The sequence below is a fragment of the Orcinus orca genome, chromosome 2 (genome assembly GCF_937001465.1).
Source record: "Orcinus orca chromosome 2, mOrcOrc1.1, whole genome shotgun sequence".
Classification (NCBI taxonomy): Eukaryota; Metazoa; Chordata; class Mammalia; order Artiodactyla; family Delphinidae; genus Orcinus; species Orcinus orca.
Window position 1 is genome coordinate 139,165,580 of NC_064560.1, and position 23,479 is coordinate 139,189,058.

The window sequence follows — 23,479 nt, forward strand, 5'->3', positions numbered from 1 at the left end:
AACTTGATGCTTCCAGGAATTCTACCTAGCACTGTCGTCTCTGTTATTATTCAGGTTTAAATACAGATGGAAAGTCCTTAAAGAATGTGAAATGGAGTTGTGGTGTTAGAGCCCTGTGGGGCACCAACAGGCAGGTCCATAACATAGCACACACTTCTAGATTATAAGCTGACCCCCAGCAGGTGGAAACATGGGTATGAGCCAGTCTACTGCTTTTCCATTTTTTGATTTATACATTGATTAAAGTTTTAGCCAATTCAGGAGGAAAAAAGTCACTTGGCTGGGGTGTTATTGTTCAGATTGTTTGGAATTGAACTAGTTGGCTTTGAACATTAGTGCTGCTGAAACAAATACAGATGAAACTTTGGTTGATTGACGGAATTCCGACTACATTAATCAGACATTTGAGCATTATGAAAACAGTCATTTTCCTTTAACAGTTACTTATTGCCCTTCAAATGGATAAACTAATATGAAAGTAACAACTGAGACGTCACGAGAGGCTGCGATAGGTAACATAAATACATATGCTATTATGGTATAGACAAAAAGAATGACCAATTCACACATTAAAAAGGATTTTACCAATTTATTTACAGTTCACTTTTCAATCTTTAACTTTTTCAAAAATTAAAGCATGTGGATTACTTAAAAAAACTCTCAGACTTCTCCCTTATTTCCTGATGTGTTTTCTTTCCACTCTTTCTTTCTCCCTTCTCTCTTTTCTTTCTCTGTAACTGCTGGCACTTTAATGTAGAAAATACACTCATTCATCTTATCTTCTAACGAGCTTTGATTGTACAGTGTAAGAAAACCTGTAGTCTGGAGAGGAGTGTTAATGTTGGATTCTAAGAGCCCCAGCATTTGTACTTTTGACTCTATCATCTTTTATCATGTAACAAAAGACATAAAAACCAACAGAACGCACTATCTACAGAAAATACCTATAATTGTTTTTTTAACCCAAGAGTTGACCCCTTTACATGTAATTTCAGGCTTAAAATAAGATCAAAGGCCACAGTTTGGGTTGTGTCTGCACAGTGACCTCCCCCACCGTCTGAGCTCCCTAAGGAAAGCACCAGTTTTTTTCATTACCATCTCCTCATGCCCAGCAAGCTGCTGGCACAGCGTATCTGAGGATGAATTGTTTGTACTATGAGGAACTTGGGAGGTTTGGGCAGTAATGTCTTACATTGTTGAAATGGAACTTTTGCACCTATGATGTGCTATCTTTTTAGAGTCAGTGTGGTTTGCTAAAAGGATACTGGATGGGGAGTCAGGAGATAGGAGTTCTTTCATTGCTTCTGGGATCTTAAGTTCTCCTCAGCACTTTAGGCTACAATTCCCTAATAGATAAAGTAAAATGCTTGGGCTACATGGTTTTCTTCAGTCTCTTCAGGCTTTAAAATTTATGTTTTAAAATGTATCTGCCATTATTTCTTTTTTTACTTTTTTTATTTTGAAATAATTTAAAACTTACAGAAAAGTTGCAAGAATAGTACCAGATGACTCCTGTTTACCCTTCACTCAGATTCTCCAATTGTTAACATTTTGCCTCATTTGCTTCACCATTCATACATCTATCTATCTATATATATACATATATATGTGTGTGTGTGTATATATATATATATATATATGTTTTGAAACATTTGCATTAGTTGAGAATTTCCTTCGGAAATAGTTTCCAAGTACAATGATGTTTTCTTACATAACCACACTAGAGTTATCAAATTCAAGAGAGTTAGCTTTTATTCAATACTGTGATCTAATAAATAGCCCATATTTAAATTTTGCCGATTGTCCAATAATATTTTCTATGTCAATTTTTCCCCTCCTCCAGGACCCAATCCAGGATCACACATTGCACTTAGTTGTCATGTCCTTTAGTCTCTTTGAATCTAGAACAGTCCTTTCTTTGCCTTTTATGGCTTTGACATTTTCAAAAATTACAGGACAATTTTTTTTGTACAAAGTCTTTTAATCTATTTTTTCTGATGTTTCCTCCTGATTAGATTCAGGCTATGTCTCTTTGGGAGGAATACTACATTCAGTAATATTGTGTTCTTCTCAGTGCATCACATCAGGAGGTACATGATGCCATGAAGTTCAAAAAATTTTTAAGATGTAAATTTAATGGAGTGGAGTAGTTTTTCCATTCTCATTGGTTTTGGGATCTATCTACAAGACTATAAACAAATAGAAATATTTACTAAATTATCCAGATACTGGAATTCTCTAGATTAAATAAGTTGGTTGCCTATATATTTTAGTTTTCATCAAAATAATTTTATTTGCATGTTAGAGAGCCTTAAAATAACTATTTATATTCTCAAGTAAAGAAATCTCAGTAAGTTTGAAAAGTATTTGGAAAGTGTTTTGAAGATGATTCAGATGCCTTCATGCAGGAGCCCACATGATGTATTTATCTTCCTGAAGGAAAGGAATCCTCAAGATCACCTCGCTAACATTATGCCAGGCAGGATTGTGAAGGCTAACCAGAAACTGAAGTCATACAATGGTAGAACAAGAAGAAGAACAAGAACTGAGCTCTCCTGACCTTTACTGTAATATTTTTTCACTACACTGTTGTTCCCATTAATCACTATTTGGAAGCACATCTGGCTTTAAAAGAAGGAAAGAAAGAAAAAGTGGTTAGTCAATGACTATATAACATATTACATAGTGCACTCAGAATAGCACCACGGACCAGTTCCAATGATGATGTCCCTGATGAAAATTAAAATAACTACCTTGGATTCATTGGGTCACTTTGGGGCACTGTATTGTTACTGCCAAGCAGTAGATGGCACTGTTAATATACATTGATTTCATTATAAAATCTGGAAAAAGGAAGTAGTATTCCAGAGATTTACTATGTGGTTGTTCCAACTAAAGTTAGTGACACTTCACTTACTTGGTAAAGTTCCAGCAATTCTATGATCTCTCTAATGTTTATTTTATTCTTCTCTAACATGATCTAACTGTGAAGGTTTTGATGTTTTTTGTTTGTTTCGTTTTGTTTTGGCACCACAAATAATGTAATTTTTAAACTTTGCTCCAAGAGTTTAGTAATCCATTTGGCATTGGGGAGGCTTTTACTATTTACCTCACACTTGGTACTGGCGACTTGGGAACATATATGATCTCTCTAATAACCTTTATATATTTCTTAGCTAAAGAAATATACTTTAGAGCATTTCATACCTTTGACCTGTTTATATGATGCTTACATAGAAAAAAAATTTAATGTATTCAATTTTCCTGATGTTTTATTTGGTTTAAATATTTGATTTTTAATTTAAGATAACTAGATAGTTGGTAGTTTTCATTTAGATAAAAATATCATGAAGATATGTGTTTTACATTTCATGACACCATTTTTTGTTTTATTTAGAGTGAGTGGGTAAGGTAATTTATAAATCACACACCTAAGAAACCTCAAAAAAATCTGGAAATAGCATCATCTCCGTAATCCTTGATGAATTCAGGCCTTGATTATTTGCATTGAATGCAAACTTTACTGGCTCATCATAATACCTTTTAAACACCTCACTTAAATTATGCAGATAAAAATTATATTCTCTCCCTTTATAAAAAAGCCTGAAATAAACAATTAAAACTTTGTTTAACCAAATGCTTCAGGTGAGAAAAATCATAAATAGGAAATGGAATTCATCTTTGCTTCTTTTAAAAAATAAAATAATTTAGCTTTCCATCTCGGGGCAGGAGAAGTTTATACCTTGTAGAACCATGACATCACATGAAAGGTTGACATCTGTTATCAACCTAATTAACTATTTGCTGTTCAAATTGTGGTGAAAGTACATTGAGACTTCTTTTGTACTCTTATCGCTTGTTTAATACCAAATTGCTTGGCATCTGTGTATCAGGGCTTTGATCTACTACTCTATCAGTTGTTGGCTCAGGCACAAGAGACTACAGAGTACACAAAGCTGTCGCTGCAGACTCCAGGAAAAAAGAGGCTGTGGATATACAGCCCTGATTAGCTAAGTCAGTCAATATTTGCATGATGCAATGATAATGCCTTCTTTATGTTAGATTGTTATTTCACTGAAGCAAGTAGGAAACTTCCTTTTTAAGAACTTAGTGTAGTTTTTAGAAATTCTCCACTCCCCCCTTCAGGTACATATATGGCATATTTTCTTTCATCTCTCCATTTTTCCTTCCTGCCTTCAACATTTCACCATACACAAATGCAACATGATACATATTCTTGAGGAGTCCACATTATTTTTCAAGATTTATATGTAAAGGAATTTTGATGAAGTTGGGATCTTGCCTGCAATATGTCAAAATCTTAGAATCAGATTTATTTTTATACCTTAAATACAGAAGCTGCTTGTTTTATTCCTATTTTCTGTTCTCTAATCTTCAATTAGTTGATTTGTAAACTCAAAACACTGGTGTCTTGATTCTACTTTCTAGTATGGGCCTCAAGCTCATACATATTTTAACATTACTCAAAGGATATGAGAAATAAATCTTATAAAATTGATATTTGAATGAAGGCAAGAGAAAGTTATGTTGAGCTCCCAGCAAAAGTTGAAAATTTCTCTATCATCTCCTTTGTTTCACGTTATTTTAGAATCCTTGGCCTTTGCAAGGAGGTTTTGATATTATAAGATTCTGTTTATACCTAGCAAATTTTTCCAGTCACATTCTACTGATTTCATCTAAGATGTTCTTTCTCTTTCCATCCCTCTTTCCATTTTTTTTTTATACATGAAAGGGAGTCAATGGTGATAAAACATCCAGACTGGTATTCCCTTTAAGTCATTCAATTAACAGTTATGGAGTAGCCTGAGGGGCCAGGCAATGTGCCATTTGCTGGAAGGGACCAAAACAAGATGCTGTCCCTGCCTTCAGAGAATACACAGTTCAGAACATGAGTTGACCTGTAAACTCAAATAAGTAGCATGAAGGAATATAGGAATTATGATAAAGTTCTGTATAATGGGCTATGGGTGTTGAGGAAGAAGTGGTCAATTCTACCTGGGCTGGATGGTCTAATGGGCTTGGAGGCAAAGGGAACACAGGAAAGGCTTTGTGAAGAAGACCATCCAGGCAAAGAAAGCAGTATGAGCAAAGGTGAAGAAACAGAACAACAGGACATTAGGGACAACTTAAGTCTTAAAATTTTATCATGAGTTGGAGTTGGGATGTAAGGAGGAAAGAACATTGGTATACAAAAGGCTGCAGAAGTCAGCAGGAACCAGATCATGAAAGGTCTTGCAAATGAGTTTGTGTTTTATCTTAAAATGGTAAGATATTATAACATTTGTATAGCAGGGCCATGATTGGATTTATACACTGGAAAGACATTATGGAAGCAGGATGGAGGATAGGCCAGAAGGGTGAGACTAGAAACAGGAAGAATAACTAGGAGATTATAACAGCAACTAGACTGAGCTCATTGTTCTTAACCATTCCGGGGCCTGAGACCCCTTTTTAGAATCATATATGTATACACACACCTACACTTTACATATAACATCAGTGGCTCACAGATCTCTTGAAATCCATCCATGGATTCATGTGAGTCCGTGAATTCCATGTTAAGAACTTCTTGAATAGATAATGAGGGAATAAACTAATGCAGTAGCATGAAGATAGAGAGAAGCAAGTGGATGGGAGAGGTATAACTATGAATTTATAGAACTTGTTTGACAGATTGAATATGAGAGTAAGGGACAGCAAAGAGTCTCACATGACTCCCAGGATTCTAGCTATGTTGACTGGATGGACAGTAGAGCTTTGATGGAGACAAATAATATACAGCAGAGAGAGGAGTATGTTTTTGGAATACTTGTGGAATATCCTGGTGGAGATATTAGAAGGTGGGTATAAATAAGGAGCTAGAGTTTAGTAAGGGGTTTAGACTAAAGATACTGATTATTTTAGAGTCTCAGGTCTGTAAATAGAAATTAAACCCATAAGTTGAGCTCACCCAAGGAGATCATGTAGCATAAGGAAGAGGAGGCCAGGTGATAATCCTTGGGGAACACCAACTTGGAAGGATCAGTCAAAGAAAGAGGAGTGAGCAAAGGAGATTGAGAGGTAGAATGAGAAGTGAAAGTGAAGAGTCTTAGAAGCCAAAGGAATAAATAATATAAGGAAAAAATGGTCCACATCATCAAATATTTCAAGGACAAAGAGGACAAGTATTTAAAAGATTTCATTGTAGATGACAATTAGGTATTTATGACTCCCGTCAGAAGAGTTCCAATGGAACTCTTGACTAAGGGTTGACTGGGGGTGGGTGAAGGTAATAAGCCACACTACTGAGAGACAGAGTGGATGGGAGATGAGAAAGTGACTATGGACTGTTCCTCCAAGGACATTGACTGTGACGGTAAGATGAGTGATAGAGAATTTATGGTTTCGCTGGGTCAAAACGCATGTCTATTTTTGGCATAGAGAGATATAGCTGATTGCCTCCCCCCAAAAGGTTGCCAGTGTTGGTTTAGCAGCTTGATGATAGCAGGGGATCTGTCTCTTTTGCATCTTGTACCCTTATCTTCAAAAGATGCCCACTGCAGTGCTAGCCCCATGTCAGCATTCTGACAAGAAGGAGAAGGGAAAGTTGTGAAGTCTGTATCAGGAATGCATAAGCTCCTCTAGAGACATGGCTCACCTCTCACTGGCCAGGTGTGTCACTCCACCACCTCCAGGTGGCAAGGGAGGCTATAGGGGCCAAGGGGGGTAAGAATGAGGGTTAGGTTGGCCAAACAACAGTGTCTCCACACCTGGCTTGTTCTATAGCTATTGATTTGTGTTTGTTGATCTTATATCAGCTGCTGTACTAAACATTATTGTTAATTTTAAGAACATTTCAATTGACTCCCTTACATTGTCTAGGTAGAAGATTGTATGTCTACTGACAGTCTGTCTCTTCCTTTCAGGAGCTGTACCTCATTTTTAAAAATACTTTTTTTTGTTGTTGTATTAAAAAAAATTTTTTTTATTGGAGTATAGTTGATTTACAACGTTGTGTTAAAAATATTTTTCTTTTTGCTCTTATTGTACTGGGTAGTATCCGATTTTCGTCTTATGGGTGCAATCGCCTTTTAAGTCTTTTTGAAGATTTTCATCAGAATGATTTTTTCTGTTTTCTTTCATTCCTTTAATTATCTTTAATCCTCAGGGAATCTCTTCATCATTGTTTCTGTTGTTAAATGCTATTAGTTTTCCTTCAGTATCTGGTAAATCTCAGTTGTTTATTTAACATAAATAATGATGGAAAGACTAGGTTCATTAATATAGGCAGCTAATACAGGTCTCCTCTGAAGAAGTATCCACCTGTTTCCCCTGCCTGGGGGGCTGACCAAGACTGGCAAGCTTTGTTTGAGGTGCACAGGCTTCGAGCAGCAGGCTATGGGCGGCCCCTTCAACCACTCCCCATGGCCAAAATGAGGAGGGCCAAGTTCTGATGCTGAGGCAAGCGATGCATTTACCTCCCCATTACACCTTCCCCTTCCCCGCCTGTTCTAAAGGTCTGGAGTTGCTTACATTCCACCTTCCTCCTTTTTCAGTGCCTTGCACCCACACAGGAAGCCCACAGTCAGGATATTTCTTAAGAGAGATGTTCGGAGGGTTTAGCCAGGGGTTAAAAGCAGCTCCTGCCAACAGCTCTGCATAAACAAGGAGAAAAGGGACACCTGCCAGCCTCTGCTGTTCCAAGGGCAGTTCTTTAGTGAACCCTCAAGTCCCCTCCAGGGCCTCCTCTTAAGAGTGAGACTTCTCTGAATTTGTACTTCTCTCCTACTCCTGGTTTGGGCTGTGGTTCTTTCCCTCAGATCCTGTTCTTAGTCAATACCATCCATCTCCTTTGCTTTTCTATTTTCTAGGATTCTTCAGAATATCTTGTCTGCTGACAAAAATTTCTTTTATATTTTAGTATGCTAATGAATGTATTCTGTTAAAATATCTGTTGTTTAGATATTTCAGGGGTTGCGGCCAGGAGTAGATGCATGTGTTTGGTCTGCCATCTTGATCCACACTTCTCTGGAGAGATACTTAGGAAATCATTTACATGTGGCCAATTGGCTCTCCTTCACAAAGCAAACAAAATACAGCTGTGTGGTGATTAATTGTTAAGTAACCATTCTGTACTTTGTAAATCTTTCAATAATAAAACAATGTCATTTGGGATTAACATATACACACTACTATATATAAAATAGATAACGAACAAGGACCTACTGTATAGCACAGGGAACTATACTTAATATTTTGTAATAACCTATAAGGGAAGAGAATCTGAAAAAATAGATATACATGTATGTATAACTGAATTGCTTTGCTGTACACCTGAAACTAACACAGCATTGTAAATCAACTGCACTTCAATTAAAAAAAATAATCTAACTTCATCTTCAATATTCTATATCTAGATCTCACGCACCTCTAAAATTTAGCCAATTTTCTTAAAAAAAAACACACAAAGAAACAAAAACAACCCCCAAACCACTGTCAGCTTGATGTATAATGATGCATTTTTAAGCTTTATTTTGAAGAAATAAATGTTGATACTTTAAAGCACCAATTCAATATTTCTCAGTGTTTTCCCCCACCCCAAATTGGTGTTTGTCTGCATTCTGTGTGTTTGTTCCCCCTTGGGGACAATTTCTTTAAAAAAAATTTTTTTTAAGTAGGCATTTTCTGACAATACAAAATTTCCTAAACGTGATGTCTAAATAACATTGATGCCCGGGAATCATCGAAAGAAGTTCAATTTACTGTATTTTGTTGTTCTTTCTTTTCCTTTCTTTCGGATGGGGGTAGAAGAATTTTTTGTTTTCTTCAGCAATGAAATTGTCCGTTAAAGGAAGCTATTATATTATCATGGCAATATATTTTATTTTATGTTCAGCTTACTTCCAGAGGTGACTGCCTGTCCAGCAAGAAAGCCCTGGAAGCTCATCTAATCACTAGATTGATAAATTTCACTGCAAAATGAGGACTAACTTCCTTGTTGACTGTGGAATGTTGGATCAAGTTGTCATCACCATAAACTCATGGCAGAATGTGTAGAGTTATATTTGAAAATAAAAAGGGATGAAACATGCTTGTTTCAATGGTGGGCTCTGGTTTCTCATCCTCAAAAACTTGATGCTCATCATATTAAAATGCTAAAAACTTGTGCCACATGAAACAAGCATCCAAAGGTTCTAAACAAAACACCATGCCCTGAAATTAGTAAAGTTAAATGGCATCTATGATTCAAAGCTTTTCAAATATAGTATTGCCAAAGATTCCACAAATGAGAACACCTTCTTAATTCTCTCTACTTATTTTATTCATTTATTTTATTTGGAAGGGACAGTAGTATTATAACCTATGTTGCAGATGAGACTGAGAAAATAGTCAGGCTAGAAATGATTGAATAGCTCGGTACAACAGACTTAAAAATAATTGCAAATATCCCTTAGCTTAGTTGCAAATATTGCAAATATCCCTTAGTTCCAGGACCTATTCGTTTACTATTACTGACTTAAAAATATATTTCTAGCACTTTCCTCAGAGGAAAGGAAGTTATTAAATACATGAATATGACTCAGTCCACATTGGCCTAGCTTGTAAGATAGAGTTTGGAGGAAGAAAAAGGTGAATTATTTGCTAAATGGGGTTTTAGGATTATGCTTGAGGAAATAACACTTTCACATATGGATTTCACTCTGGCTAGTTTTTGATTATGGTTTCTACATTTATTACCGAGTGTTCAGTGTACTTAGAACTGGGCATCCCAATGACCAAGAGAAAATGTAAGAGTCTTTGGACAAAATCTTGTTGGGCCGGGAATGCTGTCAGAATTTCCTCAAAAAAACGATCTGAATGTTTATCTTTATTCTAATTTAAATCACATGGTGATTTGCTAAGGCTTTAAAAATGCAGTTTAATCCTGTTCGGTTTCCAAAGAGGGGTGAACATACAATGAAATGAATTAACTAGGCCAGTCATAATCAAACACTGCAGAAAACCAGGCAGACTCACCATATGCCAAGGGTTTTGTAAACAGATCTCGTCCTGCCTGACACTGTGTGTGTGTGTGTGTGTGTGTGTGTGTGTGTGTGTGTGTGTGTGTGTGCGGTAACTGGGGGAGGTAAGATATCCCTTAAGGAAGGATCATTACTCCTTTCAGAAGATCTGTTCATATGACTTTCAACAAAGCATCACCAAAGTTGTCATTGTATTGTGTGAGTAGCTAAATTCTTCTGGGAGCTGAGGACAAAGTTTGAAGCCAAAATGAAGACAGCCTCTTCTCATCTCATACTTGACTAAAGGTGACACTCTTATTCTCTCTGAGCAGAATTTGTTCATCTGAAAAAATGGCCTTGTGTCTTGAACAATCACTGAGTATTCTCTAAACTCAAGCTAAGAAATGCTGCTTTGAAGCAGGGCAGTAGGATAGCAACAAGAAGAGAAGATCCGGAGTCAGACAACGTAAGCCTAAAGGCTGGCTTTGCTACTGATTACCTGTGTGACCTTGGGCTTAAGTGAAGTTATGAGTGACTCAATTGCAATGAGCTTTGGTTTTTCTCATCTGTAAAATGGGGATAATAACCTCATGATGTTGATGTTAGGATTAAGTGAGATCATATAAGTGCTTAGCACACTGCATGACACATTGTAAATGCTTGATGAACATTAACAATCATTAGTACTAATGATTAGTACTAATAATTATTATTAGTACTAATGTGAAACCTTACTAGAGACTGGGAATCAAGACTGCATCTCTGTTGGCCACAGATGTCAATTTCTGCTTCCTGATCTTACTTTAAAGGCAACACTTTATGGTGCACCATTCACTTTTACAGATCAACCCATTGCCACATTAAAAAATGTTGAGACTCATGTATTTTAGTTACGCTTAATGAACAGCTACAGCAACAACAAATAAAGAAATTCAAGTACACTTCAACTGATTTGTCTCAAAACATGGGTAGTAAGTAGTGTTGCAGTTGGGATTGTAGAAGAAAGAAAGGGGCCAGTATCACACGCCTCTGTGACGCTTTTGCACAGATTATGATTTTTATTTTTTGTTTCCCTCTGTGTTTTAAATCTGACACACGCTAAGATTTTCATGTCCGTAGCTACCACCTTCTAAGATGCGGGCTTGCGTCTGTATGAGCGTGGAATCCCCTTGACAGTTATGTTTGCTTACGCATCTCTAGCAAGTGGAGAAAGAATCACATCAGGCTCTAGGGTGTGAGCCGTGTCTCACTCATGCCCCCCCCACCCCCGCCCCGAGTGAGTGCACTTTGAGGTCCACCTTCCCGGAGAATGTGCTTTGGAGCACAGTAACTGTGGTCTGGGGACTTGTCTGGGCTTCCCATTAATCTCTGAAGATGGAAGGGTAATCCCTTCACAAATATGGGAATGGGGGCTGCTCTGAGACTGGCAAATAATAAACAATGAGGGTTTTTTTTTTTTGTCCTGGATTCCTCCAGCCCTCCTCTCTGCAGTCCTCAGCAATAACTTAGCCCTTGTCTTCCTCTCTGAAGGATTTAAATGGAATGACCTTAATTCTCGCTTTGTTTGCACTCTATCTTTTAAGGAGCTGCAATGAAGACCAAGACAAACAGTAGATTAACAGTGGTACCTTTTATAAAGCTGATTAGTTCCTGAAATATGCTGAAAGGAAACAAAACCAAAAAGAAAAAAAAAAAAAGAGTGGAATGGGGGCTGAGACAGAAGCCTTTGTCGGTGAGTTTGAAATAGCTCCGTTCCTCTCAGTGGTTGCAGATATTGACCTTCCAGTGAAATATTTCCTTTGTGTGTGAAGGCTCTGACAGGATAGCATTTATAGTATTAAGCAGGTGCCTGGTAAGTGTTTCTAAACAAATATTACTTCACTGCCTAATTCTGGTTTAAGGGGAGCGTTGTACTAGGGATGAATTCAGAAAACATTTGGTGATGGTTCATCTGCTGCTCCTTGTAGCGGGGCCTGTCAAGTGGCTGACGATGTCAGAATCAGAATTCCAAAGATGCTGTTCATGTGGAGTCACTAAGAGGAGCACAGCCTCCTAAAGTCTCTTTTAGCTTCTCTGGATTTGAAGGAATTTACAGAGAAACTTCCAGACACCTCAGCTATATCCAAATGAAAGCCAAAGCATTAGAGTGTGGCACTGGAAGTGTGTCTCTGGAAAGAAAAAATATATAAAGCTACACAGAAAATATTGGGGGGCATCAGCTTCTGTTTCCTTTAAGGGATGGGAGAATGTTACTGAAATCATTCAATTTAATTTAAAGTTAAATAAAACTGTGAAAGGCTAGGGTGCATTAATAAGATGATCTGTCTGCTAATAATAATAGGATAATTCACATCTTCACTGTCAGAGCAGAAAGCCTCTGATAAGGTCAATCATTAAACTCAATATGTTTCATTCTTTGGTCCCGTCTCACTTAGATTCTCAGCACCACTTGTCTGCCCTTTTTTTTCAGTATGCACCTATATTGCAAATTTAGTTCCGTTTTGTACCATTATGAAGCCTGATTCCATCATTTTCAAAGTGCCAAGCCATTTAAATACAGTTCAGTCTTTGGTCATATTTAATCCAAACATTTACACACATCCAGCTCCTTCTTATCTTTTTAAATAGAATGCAGGGCTTATTTTTAAATTACATCCTCATTCATGCTCTATGAAAGCATCTAGAGAAACCATCCGTGGGATTTAAATTCTGGTCCACAGGTGCTGCTTCCAATTCCTGGCATGGCCATTAAATCCTGGCCCCAGCATAACTCTCGGCATGACTCTCTTGTGATGAGGCAGAAAAGATACAATAGAAACAGCTGTTTATTTTTTCTCTGCCAGAAATTATACTAAAGTATAATGTAGCTTTTGTTTTCTTCTGTATTTATACCTAATTTAAAGAGCGTTTTAAAATAAGAGTCCCCAGGGCTTCCCTGGTGGCGCAGTGGTTGACAGTCCGCCTGCCGATGCAGGGGATACGGGTTCGTGCCCCTGTCCGGGAAGATCCCACATGCCGCGGAGCAGCTGGGCCCGTGAGCCATGGCCGCTGAGCCTGCGCGTCCGGAGCCTGTGCTCCGCAACGGGAGAGGCCACAACAGTGAGAGGCCCGCATAGTGCAAAAAATAAATAAATAAATAAGAGTCCCCAGAAAAAGGATATCATTGGGAAGTTAAGATGCTTGAAATGGGGCAAGCGCTTAACCCAAAACTGAGGTGTACCTGATTTCTTTCACCACGTGGGGTCAATGAGATGTGCGTCTATCTGCGGGAGGTTTCTGTTGTTACGGTGAGTCTTTCCATGACTTGGGTGCTGTGACTAATACCAGACTGTCCAACAGTCCTGAATCATCCAGGGTTCTCTTAAACCCTTGAGATTATCTTTTCCACCAATTTCTTCTCCTGTTGGTTTCCAGTATCCGCTATTCAGTTCAGGCCTGTAACCAATGCACAGATGCCCTGAAGGTCTAGACACTCTAGCTTTTTTCATCTATTTCTCTGCAGCTACTGGTTCAGTAGGAAATCTCCCTTGCCAATTTGGAAAACAGTTGGACCGAAAACTTTTTGCTTAAACAAACAAACAAATACCTTGGTCTCAACCTACTCTCTCGTTCTGTACTTAAAAAAAAAAAAAAAATTCCTAACAGTGCAGTGAGACCCTGAAGTGATCAAAATGGTGTGGTTGTCCTGGGTGCATGTCTTGGATAGGCTGCCGTTTGTTCCCACTCACCTAGAGAGCTCCTGGATAGCCTGAGAGGTTGATGTGCATGTGCGCGTTTTAACAAATTTTCAAAAACTGCCGTGGGGAGAGAATAGAAAGAAAGCCCTTCGAAAAGAAGAGGATTTTCACAGCATCATCACCAGGAAAACACCCCCACAATGGATATCTTTGAAGGTCAGTCGCCATCTGAACTAATTGAGGAGGAGACGGGGAGCACTTTGAGATTTGCTCACCTTTTATAGTGGGCCTCGGAGAAGTGACCAGTAGCCAAACGCTTACTGCCATGAGTGGTTTGGGCACCTTCTAAGCAAAGGAAAAGGCCCCTCCAGTTTCTTCTTGTTCATGTCACTGAGAGAGGTCACCACCTTCCCTCTTTCACTTGCCACTTCTGATTATTGGGTAGATCCTTCTCCAAAAGTCATCTTTTGTTGGGAAGACATTAATCTTCTCCCCAGTGGTGAAATGCTCGGTAAGAAGGAGGGGTGGAAGCGGGAAAAATGATCTCGAAAGCCTCAAGATCACAGCCAAAGAGCATTATTTATAGACCTTTACTGAAAATCAACTTCAGTCTGCTGTGTGAATGCACTACATTAAACCAATAACAGACGACAAGCTTGTGAATATTTGGCACGATGATGAAATCGGCTGCAGCCCTCGTGCTGTGGCGGGCAGAGAAGCACAGTCTGGGAAGGGCTGGTACTCCTCCTTGGAGTGTGTCTGTTGTGATTGCTAGCTGGTTTCCACAGATCCTTGCTGAATGTTATATCATTAAACAGTATGAAAGAAAATCAAAATATATGTTTACAGCGTACTAAATAGTAAGTACCCTTTCAAACGCTCTTTAATGGCTAGGCTTTAAAGTCGTCGTGGAGCACCCTTAGAAAGCAAGAGCGGCATGTTTTGCAGATTTCTGTGGCTGTAAACCACCATGAGGTGCTGAATGAAAGTGCGCCGAGATTTATGAACACCCCACACACTACAGAATGTGCTTTAAAGGCATATTCACAAAGGGAAAACAGCCCTCTGCCACATCTATTCTTTTTTTAATTATTATTATTGAAATATAGTTGATTTACAATGTTGTGTTAGTTTCAGGTGTACAGCCAAGTGATTCAGTTATACACACACATATTTTTTTCCAGATTCTTTTCCCTTATAGGTTATTATAAATAGTGAGTAGACTTCCCTGTGCTCTACAGTAGGTCCTTGTTGGTTATCCATTCTATATACAGTAGTGTGTTTACCACGCATCTATTCTTGAATTTTAGTCTTTGTTGAAAAACTGATGATGTTTCAGCTGTATTTTCCCAGAACTTGAGTGACAATCAAAGTTTGGTATAACATAGTAATGGATTTACTTCCTGGGGTAGTCAAGGAAAGAATTTATGTTTAGATAGTGAGTTTGAGCAGTTTCTAAATACAAAGATACATTTTGCAGTGTAAAAATACAGATATAATTAAGAGCATTTACAGACTAAGTACAGTTCTTGTAGTATATTGTCGACTGTATATTTGTTATGTTAAATGTGCTAGGGCTCCGTGTATGAACAGACACATAGACCAAGGTAACAGAAAAGGAAGTCCAGAAATGAACCAAAAACCCAATATACTTAAACATCTGGTAAAGGAAGCATCTCAAATCAGTGTGTGTTGGTGGTCGGAGATTTATTGTTGATAACTGGATAGCCATCTGAAAATATCTAAAGTTGGATCTGTCCCTCATACTATGATCAAGGATAAAGTTAGGGTGAAGATTAAAAAAAAAAAAGAAAAGAAAAGAAAAGAAAAAAGGAAAGGGACCAGAGAAGTACTACAAAAATGCATGGGAGGGTTTCTTTACAGCCTTGACTTGGGGATGGGAGAGAAAAGACCAGCAGAAGCCATAAAAGATTTGTATGACCACATATAAACCAGAACTTCTGAATGGAAGAAACACCATATGCAGAGTCAAAAGACAACAAGTTGGGGAAAATGTTTGTAACTCATAACACAATAGAGCATAAATTTCACAAAAATATAAAGAGCTCCTAGAAATCCATAAGAAAAATATCAATACCCTGATATAAATATGGGCAAAGTATCTCAAGAGAGGATTAACGGGAAAATAAATACAATTGGTTCTGAAACATACGAAAAGATATTTGACCTCACTAATAACAGATATTTAAATTAAAACTGTAGAGTGGCACTATTTTTTGCCTATCAGATTGGCAGAATTTCGAAAGTTTAACATTACCTTTTGTTGGGAAGGTATGAGTAAACAGGTACGTTTGTACAGTGTTGATGGGAGTGTACATTGGAACAACTCCTACAGAGGCAATTTGACAATATTCATCAAAGTTACAAATGGAACTATACTTTTTAACCTAGAAATTTCACTTCTGGGATTCTATCTTTCACATAAATTTGCATACATAAAATGACAACTACACAAGGTTATTTATTATAAAAGCAAAATATTGAGAATACTGTAAATGTCCATCAACAGAGACTGATTAAATAAATTATAGAACACCCATACAATGGAATACTATGCTATTGTAAAAAGAAGAAGGGGGAAGATCTCTTATGTTCTGATACAGAAAGACAATCAGATATATAGTGTTAAGTGAAAAGTGCAGAACAGTGTGAATAACAAGCTACCATTTGTGTATGCAAGAGATAAAATAAGAATCTCCGTCAGTATTTTCTAATATTTGCATAAAGAAATTCTGGAAAACTACAAAAGAATCTAACAACAACAGCTGTGGAGGATTAAAAGAGAACTAGATAGATTTCAGGGGTGGGAGGGAGATTGGTCATACTAAACCTTTTAATCTTTTTTAAGTTATATTTTACAAAATATTACCTACTTAAAACTTTGTATCATTAAAAATGAAATGAAATAGTTAAATAAAAATTAAATTAGATCATTTCAAAATCAAATAAAACAAATGAAAAAGTTCACAGTGAAAAAAATTATACCAGTACTAATGAAAATAATTGCTGATTAGGGCAGATATATGTCTACCAATGCAATGATGAAAGAAGATTAAGAGCAGTTTTTTAATAGGAACTATTATTAATTTGGTCATTGTCTATGATATATCCTTTCACTTATCACATATCTATGCTATATTTCTCCATTTACTGGTTGAAAAATCTGGAAAATTAAAAATTAAATTGAGGAAGGTTTATATTCATTTTGGTTAATTTCAAAAACATTTTTTACCATTTGAATTAAAAGTTCTCCTTTGTAGTCAGCTCTAATCTTTAAAAAATTATTTCCACATTCCCAAAGTAGAAATTGACCCTAACGTTACCTTACCACCAAAAGAAAATTTGCCCAACTCTTCATTTGGCTTCAGTCCTAACTTCCAACATGCTATCTTTGGGTTAAACAGAACATAAGGTTAAAGTAGCAGAGGCTTGAGAATCAAAGAGTTGATGCTACAATTGTATAGTTAAAAACTATATTTACTCTAAATTGCAAAATGGTAAGTATTGTATGTGATGTTTAAGTTGCAGTGATTGTTCTAGTAATAAATGTAATATTCAGCAGCATTTTTCACAGATTACTCAGTTCATCATTAGTGCCATTTTGCCTCTTTATAATGATGTGCACTTTCCTTTAGAAGGAGCTTGGTTATTTCTTTGGTTGGGCCTATTTGCTCCTTTTTTATGTGAGATTTTTCAATACTATGAAATGATGCAGAGCAAAAAAGGTCCATCCACTTCACTTGTGTTGCCTCCTGTGTTACCTAAACCACAACAGAACAATGACAGACAACAGAGCCTTTCTCCTCGCTAACAATTCAGTCACCATGACAACCAGCAGAAGAACATTGGGCCAGAAAAAAGCATTGAGCTTGAGGGACTAGACTAATCAAAAAATGGAATAACATGGCAACAATTACACTGATGAGCAAGAGGGAAGCTACAGATGAATTCAGACACCTATGGCACTGCAGACTCAACACATTCAGCATTTTGTGTTTAGTGTCTTGTGTTTCTGAGAGCAGGTAAATAGACAAGATCGAATTGTGTAACAGAATGTCAGTGCTCTAGTTAAATAGAAAATTCCTTTCCTTTGGCTGTGCTACTTAAAGCGCATTGAAGAGGGTTTAGGGCAGATGAGGTTTTGAAGTGAAATGTGTAATGGATACAATATGAGAGCCACAAGGCAATGTTATTTAGTTTTAAAAAAGTAAACTGGAGTATGTCCCCCCACCACCCCTTTTTTCAAATATGTAGGCACAAATAAAGGGAGAATGCTGCTGGGTTGGTGGTGACACTGCCTTAAACCCCGCTCTACGTCAGGAACATACATGGTTCACCTCCCCTAACGTGGTTCTGGGCTATATTGATTCCTATTGACAAAATCAAGCACCATGACTTTTAAAAATTGTTTTATTGAAGTATCATTGATTTACAATGTTGTGTTAATTTCTGCTGTACAGCAAAGTGATTCAGTTATACATACATTCTTTTTCATGTTCTTTTCCATTATGGTTTATCACAGGAAAGTGCACATAGTTCCCTGTGCTATACGGTAGACCCTTATTGTTTATCCATTCTATATATAATAGTTTGCACCTGCTAATCCCAAACTCCCAGTCCATCCCTTCCCCTCACCTTCGCAACCACAAGTCTCTTCTCCCTGTCTGTGAGTTCAAGCACCATGATTTTAGCTGTGTCAGTTCTAATGTCTGGTGGAAGTTAAGCTGAAAGGGGCAGGATGGTTCTGTAGGTTAGATAACAGGAGTAGAGGAGTGTATCCTACTCATCTACTGCCTCCAAAACTGCCTCAGTTTACCTACTTCAGAATTCCCCCCATCCCTGAGGAGGTTAGTATAATGTATATGTGTATTTCTTTTAAATGGCATTTACACTGGCAACACTTATGGATTGCAGATGCGGTCATTGGGTTGTAAATCGATTTTGCATATGCTGACCTCTGCCTTGATTTCTCTGATTAAACTTTTTCACACTGTTTGTACTTCTTTATGTGTTGAACTTAATTAATTTGGTGGATATTTTTAGTGAATCACATTATCTGGTTTTGATTTATCAAAAGCAAATTTTCTTCCCCTCCCCTAAGCAGAAAAGTTCTAATTAGGATTATTTTATTAAATCATAAACAAGAACAGATATCCTCCTCTCCGAAAAAATGTAAAAGATTTGAAATCTTGTCATTTTTATAGAGAAATCCCTATAGAGGAGGAATGAAACCTAACTTTGTAAGTCGCCCAGTTTAAATTATTTGTGTTGGGTGTGGTTGTAAGGCTCCAGGCTGCAGACTTTGAGCTAGTTTTGTCTCCACAGATTTCATAGACTATAGCATCTCCGGTTGTTACCTGTCCTATAACTTAGTATATTTTCTTAGTCTGATTATTTTCACTTCTGTGACTCGGTTTACCCATCTAAAATGGGCTGCTTTTTACTCTCCACTATTTTTTTAAGTGGCGGGGGCAGGGAAGGAGAGGAGGCAGCGTAATGAATTTGTTTTGAGCCTATAAATAAATGGGTATTAATGATGAGAACTTTTCTATATCAATGAATGAGTTATCCTCTTTATTTTGGTCTTGGTGAGGCCAAAATTTCTAGGTAGAAATCGCTCATTGGGAAGATGATTCTAAATTATTTTTCCTGGGTTACTTTTCCTGTTGCTCAGGTGAGAGGACCAGCATGATTAGAATGATGACAGCCTCTTTTAAAATGTTCATTTATTCATAGTTCATCTGCTTCTCGAAAAGAAATTGAGGCAAGTTACACTAGAAATGGAGTTCTAATAAAACAGAGGCTCATTAATAGAAGCTAGAAGACAACAAACAAACATGAAGTGGTAGTTGAAGAGAAATTTCTGTCAAGAAAACCTGGCCAAAACCAAATACAGTTTCCAGCTCTGAGCTTTCCAGCAGCCAAAGAGAGAAACCCTATGAAGTACACAGCCCTCCTTGGCTAATCATAAACACTGTTTTGGTTCTTTAAGAGAAGTAACCTTTTTGTCCCTAAGTCCTCCAGGTGGAATTTGTCCTGGGGAGTGGCGTGTGGAAACAGCCAATGAATTGCCACAAGAAGTGGGCTTTCAGCAGAGTTGGGGACAGCCCCCCCCCCCCCCCCCCCCCCCGAGGAGGATTTGGCCTTCTGACTTTGTCTGATGCGCATTCTGAGTGAGGAGTAGAGGAGGGCCATTCTTTTCCTCTATGTGATCAGGCAGGGATGAGGAAAGAGGAAGGAGAAAGGAACAAACTCTCCTGGGCATAAAGAAGAGATTCAGGTCCTCTGAAAGTGACTTACCAGCAGCTTACTTGGAAACCACCATGTAGAGGAGGAGTTGAATTTGGCTACCGTGGTAGTTGTTTATACCAATGACCTTGTTTTAAAGGTAAAGCAGCCGGTGACTGGATATCAGAAGGGGCTCATAGGCCAGGGAGGGCCTCCGCCCTGAAGTCCAGTTGAGCTACTGCCGGATTTCAGGCCAAATTCGAATGAAAAATGAGGGTTTTCTATGAGATGATTGTGAACAGGTGAGAAAACAACTAAATCAGCCTTGTAGGAGATAAACAGTGATATGTTGAGTAGACCACACTTTACAAAAGCCAGATCTTATTTTAGACAACATAAGTGTGCTCGTTCTTTCTATACTGTCTCTGATATTTTACTGAACTGCAAAGAAATCTGTTTATCAGTGTTAACACCCTTCTCTGAGTTGCCAGATAAAAGACCACAGCAATCAGGAGAAATTTATCTTTAAAATGTTTCTATTATGCTTGGTGAAAATGCGGTTTCCACTGAGGATTTCTCTAGCGTGTATTTTTTTTCCTTTCCTATGGATGAAGCAAGAATCAGAAAGGTCTTTCTCTAAGTCATTTTCCCTAAAGCTCTGAAAATGCTTTAGGGAACTAGTGACACCATGCACGTGCATCAAAGCAAGTCTTTATAGTCTAGGAAATTCATCACAGTATGATAATTTATGCCAGGCTCCCAAACGGAGTTTGTTCCTGTCTAGTTCTCTCTCTTTTACTTCTCTCAGTGGCTCACACATTCGGGAATATGTCTTAAGGGGAGGAATTCACTGAGGTTTCAGATTAAGGGGAGAAGCAGCCCACTGGTTCCGTTCACCCTCCCCCAAGCCAAGCCTTCATTGTAGGATAACGAGGCCGACACTTACAGGGTATTTACCCTGAGCAGGCGCCAGGTGAGTTCCTTCATTCGCATTAGGCACTCCTCACTGCAGCCCAATGAAAATAAGTATTCTTGTCCTGCCTGAGTTCCTGTGTTAATCTGGCGTTCATTCAACACAGTTTTGGAGGACATATGCTACAGGGCAGCTAACACAGTGCTAGATATTGAGGTCCCTTGATAAATAAGATATGGCTGTCTGCACAGAAATGGGAAAACTAATCCGCAAAGAGGCTAGGGGATCACCCCAAGGAAGGAGTAGAATCTGAATGTGAAGTCGTTTGTGTAATTCTGAAGCTCCTGCTGTTTCCTCCACACTGGTGCTGCTGCTCTCGACTGGCTTCCAGCTTCACATTTGTGAGTTTCCTGAGGTTAAGAGCACTGATTTGGGACTCAAGGCAAAGTTTGCCACATCTTAGCTGGATGATCTTGGGAAAATTATTCAACCTCTCTAACCTCAACAATTTCATCTAAGCAAGAATTCTAATAACAACCCCATCCTTACCTTCTGAAGCTTAAATGAGATTTTGTGTCAAAAGCCTTTAGCACTGCACCCAGCACATAGTAAATGCTCAGTAGGTGTAAAATTTGATTATCATCTTCTCTAAGGCTTTCTTTTACCCTGAAGGACCTCTGGGGCTGTTTGCTTTCACCTAAAATTAAAGTCTCTTCCCCTCCTTCCCTGGCTGGCTTTGCCCCATGGCTCGTCAGGGTTTTTGCTCTGACTTAAGGTAACATTTGTCATAATTTAGCTGTTCACACTAGGGGTGTGCAGGAACAGAGATGGAGTAATGTCCTGTGCTCAGGAGCACATGTATGACCTTATAGAATGTTATCAGGAAAAGAGGCCCCTAGAAAAGGACTCTGAAGACTTGAGTTTTAGCATCTCTGATTCCTGAGACTCACATAGGAGTCCATCAACCTCTGTGTCCATCTTTCTCTTTATTTTTTTAAAATTTATTTTATTTATTTATTTTGGGCTGCATTGGGTCTTCATTGCTGCATGCGGGCTTTCTCTAGTTGCGGCGAGCGGGGGCTGCTCTTCGTTGTGGCGCATGGGCTTCTCATCGTGGTGGCTTCTCTTGTTGCAGAGCATGGGCTCTAGGCATGTGGGCTTCAGTGGTTGTGGCTCACGGGCTCTAGAGCGCAGGCTCAGTAGTTGTGGCGCATGGGCTTAGTTGCTCTGCGGCATGGGGGATCTTCCCGGACCAGGGCTCAAACCCGTGTCCCCTGCATTGGCAGGTGGATTCTTAACCACTGCACCACCAGGGAAGCCCCCATCTTTCTCTTTAGACTGGGGAATACATCAAGGAAATGACACGGTTTTACTCATCTTTGTCGTCTTAGTTTCTTTTATGGTTAGCATACAGTAAGTGCTCATTAAGCATCGTGGAATGAATGAAAGAATGAAAAGTGACCCCAAATTTCCATTTATTTGTGTGTTGCTTTGAAATGGATACATTTCTGCTTTTCAAAGGAGCAGAAAAACATCTGCCAAAATGTAATGTGGATCAATGGTTTTCTCTGGGTGCTGGGATTTGGAGGTGATATTTTTTTCTTTGTGCTTTTAGAATTTTGTGGATTAATAACATTAACAGCAATTAATGGAAGAGCTTGGTATTCCTTGACCAAAGAGTGACATGATGAGAGCAGGAGCCCCCGGAAGTTCAACACAATGGTGGAGTGCAGCATCGTCCCTGCCCTACACTCTCCAGGCACTGAGCAGATCACAGTTAATATGCCTTTGCAGTACAAATTATGTCAGTCTTTCATGGAGCTCTCAGCTCATTGAAGCCATTATTGCATTCAGCCTTCCATGTAGGCGGATGGCATGACCAGTCCCATTGGACTGGGATCAAAAAGATTATGCTCTTAACCCACGTTTAAGGTCCCACACTCTGCTCTCCTGTAATCTAACCTTCTGTACCATCACTCAGAGTGGTGACTTATTTCCCTCGCCCCCCAACCCTGGTGTAAATGCTTACTGATATGTGCAATCCACAGGAGCCAAGACACCTAATTATACTTAGTTTGCAAGCAATGTCATTCATAATGGCTTGAAAGTTTTATTCTTTCTCCTGTCCTCTGCGGCAACTAACTGTCCCATAACTGGTGTTTTCAGCAATGATCTGCATACTCTTATCTCTTCTTCACAATTAGATGGGGCATGGAGGTGTGTTTTGTAGACCTGAACTTTGTTGCTTCCAAACTGGGCTGTGATGTTACCATAAAGGTTGTGAGTCACTGAAGAACAAGTTCAGGCCAATTCTTCTCCCTCTGACCCCACAGGTTATTTTGAAAGCTGCCTGCTAAGTCATCATGCTGTCAGTTGGTCTACACAGGATGACAGGTGTGCCCCAAGTGCAGGTTCAATGGCAGGCCAGTAGGTAATTTGGCTTCTCAGGGATCACAGGCATAGGCTCACCCTATGAGCCTATGCTCGTAATGGGGATCATAGGCTTACCCCTTCAGGCCACCACAAAGCTCTTTCTCTGGCAAAAACTAATTGTTGGGGAGACAGTACTGTAGGAAGAAGTGAGTGGGTCTCAAAGACATGAGAAATTTATAAATGGAGCTAGTCTTGACTAGATTTTA

At 38.6% G+C, this 23,479-nt stretch overlaps 1 long non-coding RNA gene across 2 annotated transcripts in view; it reads left to right on the forward strand.

Annotated features, from left to right (window-relative positions):
• Positions 1 to 17,583: 17,583 nt before the first annotated feature.
• LOC125963495 (uncharacterized) overlaps positions 17,584 to 23,479 on the forward strand; it is a 34,104-nt gene continuing 28,208 nt past the window's right edge. For both annotated transcript variants that reach the window (XR_007475529.1, XR_007475530.1), the window contains exon 1: positions 17,584 to 17,721. This is a non-coding gene — a long non-coding RNA (uncharacterized LOC125963495). The remainder of the gene's footprint in view (positions 17,722 to 23,479) is intronic.